The sequence below is a fragment of the Chrysemys picta genome, unplaced genomic scaffold (assembly GCF_011386835.1).
Source record: "Chrysemys picta bellii isolate R12L10 unplaced genomic scaffold, ASM1138683v2 scaf787, whole genome shotgun sequence".
NCBI lineage: Eukaryota > Metazoa > Chordata > Testudines > Emydidae > Chrysemys > Chrysemys picta.
The window spans coordinates 22,501-27,500 of NW_027053494.1; the positions used below are offsets into that span (position 1 = coordinate 22,501).

General features: G+C 69.8%; 1 non-coding gene across 1 annotated transcript; it reads left to right on the forward strand.

Annotated features, from left to right (window-relative positions):
- The first annotated feature begins 1,584 nt into the window (after positions 1-1,584).
- LOC135979362 (5S ribosomal RNA) lies at positions 1,585-1,703 on the forward strand. Its single transcript, XR_010596689.1, has one exon. It is a non-coding gene; the product is annotated as a 5S ribosomal RNA (ribosomal RNA).
- Positions 1,704-5,000: the final 3,297 nt, after the last annotated feature.

The following is a 5,000-nucleotide window of genomic DNA, read 5'->3' on the forward strand; positions in this document are numbered from 1 at the left end:
TGACCTGGTGACCGGACGGGAAAGAGGCCACCGGGCGTCCCCCCCCTTAAAACCTAGGGGTTGACCTGGTGGCCGGAAAGCGAACCGGCCAGCAGGTGAACCCTTTCGATTCCACGGGTTGACCTGGTGCCCGGGAAGCGAACCGGCCAGCAGGTGAACCCGTTCGATTCCACGGGTTGACCTGGTGCCCGGGAGGGGACTCTGAAAATTTTTCAGCCCTTTCGACTCGGGGTTGACCTGGTGGCCGAGAGGGGACTCGCACGGCAGGCAAGCCGCCCTGGGCTCACCCTCCCCGGCCGCAGCGAGGGACTGCCACCCGGCCGACTGGATCGGGCCCCTGGAAGTCTGGAAAAAAGAATGGAACCTGACGCCTCCGAGGAGGGGGCGCCCAGGGAAGGAGGGAGATCCGGGTTGACCTGGTGACCGGACGGGAAAGAGGCCACCTGGCGTCCCCCCCCCTTAAAACCTAGGGGTTGACCTGGTGGCCGGAAAGCGAACCGGCCAGCAGGTGAACCCTTTCGATTCCACGGGTTGACCTGGTGGCCGGAAAGCGAACCGGCCAGCAGGTGAACCCGTTCGATTCCACGGGTTGACCTGGTGCCCGGGAGGGGACTCTGAAAATTTTTCAGCCCTTTCGACTCGGGGTTGACCTGGTGGCCGAGAGGGGACTCGCACGGCAGGCAAGCCGCCCTGGGCTGACCCTCCCCGGCCGCAGCGAGGGACTGCCTCCCGGCCGACAGGATCGGGCCCCTGGAAGTCTGGGGGCGGGGGGAAATCGCCCCACGCCTCCGAGGAGGGCTGCCCGGGCGGGCCTGGCCCCGGAGCTCGAAAAAAAAAAAAAGGATCGGGCCCACTAGAGACATGGACCAGGCCGCCCTGGGCTCACCCTCCCCGGCCGCAGCGAGGGACTGCCTCCCGGCCGACTGGATCGGGCCCCTGGAAGTCTGGGGGGGGGGGGGGAATGGAACCTGACGCCTCCGAGGAGGGGACGCCCAGGGAAGGAGGGAGATCCGGGTTGACCTGGTGACCGGACGGGAAAGAGGCCACCGGGCGTGCCCCCGTTAAAACCCCTAGGGGTTGACCTGGTGGCCGGAAAGCAAACCGGCCAGCAGGTGAACCCTTTCGATTCCACGGGTTGACCTGGTGCCCGGGAAGCGAACCGGCCAGCAGGTGAACCCGTCCGATTCCACGGGTTGACCTGGTGCCCGGGAGGGGACTCTGAAAATTTTTCAGCCCTTTCGACTCGGGGTTGACCTGGTGGCCGAGAGGGGCCTCGCACGGCAGGCAAGCCGCCCTGGGCTCACCCTCCCCGGCCGCAGCGAGGGACTGCCCCTCCCCACCCCCCGGCTGACAGGATCGGGCGCACTGGAAGTCCGGGACAGTATTTTCCCCGACGCCGGGGAGGGCGGGCGGAGGGGCTCTGGCGGCCAGCCCGGGCCCCGGAGCTCGAAAAGGAAAAAAGGACCGGGCCCGCGAGAGACGGGGGCCCTGCCGCAGGGGGGGGGGGCAGTCCGACCGGGGCTCACCGTGCGGCAGGCCCGGGCGTCGGCAGGGGAAAGCGGGCGAGGAGGCGCGGGGCCGGGTGCCTACGGCCATACCGGACCGAACGCCCCCGATCCCGTCCGATCTCGGAAGGTAAACCGTCCCGGGCCTGGCTAGTACTTGGATGGGTGACCGCCTGGGAATCCCAGGTGCCGTAGGCAGCTTTTCCCGGTCCGAGTCAGCTCTCTCTCCTTTTCTGGGGGGGAAGGAGAGGGGGGGACGGGCCGGAAAGCCCCTCGTCGCTCCTGCCGAGTCGGAGGTCGCGGCCGCAGGTCACGGGTCTGGGCGCCTGGGGTCCGGCTCCCCACCCACCCGGCTTCCTCCGCGGAGGACCCCCCCCGGGGCCACCGAAGCCGCTGGGGGAGACCCCGGGCATGGGGCGGACTGGCCCGGACCCTCCCGGCCGCCGGCCCGCAGGTCCGCCCCGAATCCCCCCCCGCGGCCACCCAGGCCAGGCCTGGCCAGGCGGGACGGACGGCGGGTGTCCAGCGCCCAGCGGCTTCCTCCAGCGGGGACCCACGGACCCCAAAGCCGCAGGGGGAGGCCCCGGGCCCGGGACGGACTCGCTCGGACCCCCTGCGCCCGGCCGCCGGCCCGCGGGACCGCCCCGAATCCCCCCGCGGCCACCCAGGCCAGGCCTGGCCAGGCGGGACGGACGGCGGGTGTCCAGCGCCCAGCGGCTTCCTCCAGCGGGGACCCACGGACCCCAAAGCCGCAGGGGGAGGCCCCGGGCCCGGGCCCGACTCGCTCGGCCCCCCCGCCTCCCCTGCGCCCGGCCCCCGGCCCGCGGGACCGCCCCGAATCCCCCCGCGGCCACCCAGGCCAGGCCTGGCCTGGCGGGACGGACGGCGGGTGTCCAGCTCCCAGTGGCTTCCTCCAGCGGGGACCCACGGACCCCAAAGCCGCAGGGGGAGGCCCCGGGCCCGGGACGGACTCGCTCGGCCCCCCCGCCTCCCCTGCGCCCGGCCCCCGGCCCGCGGGACCGCCCCGAATCCCCCCGCGGCCATCCAGGCCAGGCCTGGCCTGGCGGGCCGGTGTGCGGCTCCCCCGGGCTTCCTCCCCCGACGACCCGCGCCCCCCTGAGCCGCAGGCGGAGACCCCGGCCCCGGGGCGGACCGGCCCGGGCTCGCTCGAGCCCCCTGCGCCCGGCCCGCAGGACCGCCCCCCCGAATCCCCCGGGAGAGGCCCGGCCTGCACGCCACTGACGACCCGCGGCCCCCAAAGTCGCAGGAGGCGCCCCCCCCCGGTTAGCCCCGTCTCGCTCCGCGCCCCCCGCCCCTCGCTGCCGGGACCGGGCGCCGCCCCAGAGTCAGCCGCAGCCGGCCGGCCTGAGAGCTGCCCTCCTGTGGACGACGGTGAGTTTACCTTGATACTAACCGGCCGTCAGCCAGGTCAACCCCATTGCTAGACTGGGGTGGACCTGGTGGCCGAGTGGGGACTTGGAACATTTGACAGCTGCTTCCCGGGGCTTGACCGGTTGTCCTGAACGCCCCCCACCCCCAGCCCCAGCCCCCGGCTCCTGCTCCCCTCTCCCCAGCCTCGGTGCTCCGCTCCCTGCCTCGGAGGCTGCCTCTCTGCGGCGCCTGCATCGCCTCCGAGGACGCGCACCCTCCGGAGGCTGGACGTAAACCCACCACTGCCGCTGACCCGGCTCTCCGAGGGACGACTGTGAGGCCTCCCCCCCCCCCCCACCCCCGGACCGCCCTGGGGACGACTGCTAAGCCTCCCCCACCGGACCGCCCGGGGCAAGACTGCTAAGCCTCCCTCCCACACACACACACACACACTGTCGGGGGAGGACTATTAAGCTTTCCCCCTGGAGCGCCCGGGGCGGACGACTGTTAAGCCTGCCCCCGGAGTCCTCGGGGGAGGACTATTAAGCTTTCCCCCCTGGAGCGCCCGGGGGGGGACGACTATTAAGCCTGGCCCCCGGAGTCCTCGGGGGACGACTATTAAGCCTCCCCCGGACTGGCCGGGGGGCGACTATTAAGCCTCCCCCGGACCTGCTCCGTCTCGACTATTAAGCCCCCCTCTGTGGTCCTCAAGACCACTGCCGTGCTGCCCTCGGAGTGGGGTGACACCCGGGCCGGAAAGCAAACCGGCCACCAGGTCAACCCGTCGAATCCAATGGGTTGACCTGGTGGCCGGAAAGCAAACCAGCCGCCAGGTCAACCCGTCGAAACCAATGGGTTGACCTGGTGGCCGGAAAGCAAAACGGCCGCCAGGTCAACCCAGTAGATTCAGCGGGTTGACCTGGTGGCCGAACGGGGACTTTGAAAATTTGACAGCCGCTTCCCGGGGGTTGACCTGTTGTCCCGGTGGGGACTTTGAACATTTGACAGCCGCCTCCCAGGGCTTGACCTATTGTCCCGGTGGGGACTTTGAGAATTTTACAGCCGCTTCCCGGGGCTTGACCTGGTGGCCGAGTGGGGACGTTGAACATTTGACAGCCGCTTCCAGGGGGTTGACCTGTTGTCCTGAACGCCCCCCACCTCCCCCCCGGCTCCTGCTCCCCACTCCCCAGCCTCGGTGCTCCGCTCCCTGCCTCGGAGGCTGCCTCTCTGCGGCGGCTGCATCGCGTCCGAGGACGCTCACCCTCCGGAGGCTGGACGTAAAGCCTGACACCCGCCACCGCCGCCGACACGGCTCTCGGAGGGACGACTCTGAGGCCTCCCCCCACCCCCGGACCGCCCTGGGGACGACTGCTAAGCCTCCCCCCCGCCCACACCCACACCCACACTGTCGGGGGATGACTCTTAAGCCTCTCCCAGACTGCCTGGGGAACGACTATTAAGCCTGCCCCCCGGAGCACTCGGGGGACGACTATTAAGCCTCCCGCGGACTGCCCGGGGGATGACTATTAAGCCTCCCCTGGAACGACTATTAAGCCTCCCCCGGACTGGCCGGGGGGCGACTATTAAGCCTATCCTCGGGGGAGGACTATTAAGCTTTCCCCCTGGAGCGCCCGGGGGGACGACTATTAAGCCTGGCCCCCGGAGTCCTCGGGGGACGACTATTAAGCCTCCCCCGGACCTGCTCCCTCTCGACTATTAAGCCCCCCCTCTGCGGTCCTCAGCACCACTGCCGCGCTGCCCTGGGAGTGGGGTGACATCCGGTCCGGAAAGCAAACCGGCCACCAGGTCAACCCGTCGAATCCAATGGGTTGACCTGGTGGCCGGAAAGCAAACCGGTCGCCAGGTCAACCCGTCGAATCCAATGGGTTGACCTGGTGGCCGGAAAGCAAACCGGCCGCCAGGTCAACCCAGTAGATTCAGCGGGTTGACCTGGTGGCCGAACGGGGACTTTGAAAATTTGACAGCCGCTTCCCGGGGGTTGACCTGTTGTCCCGGTGGGGACTTTGAACATTTGACAGCCGCCTCCCAGGGCTTGACCTGTTGTCCCGGGGGGGACTTTGAACATTTGACAGCCGCTTCCCGGGGCTTGATCGGTTGTCCTGA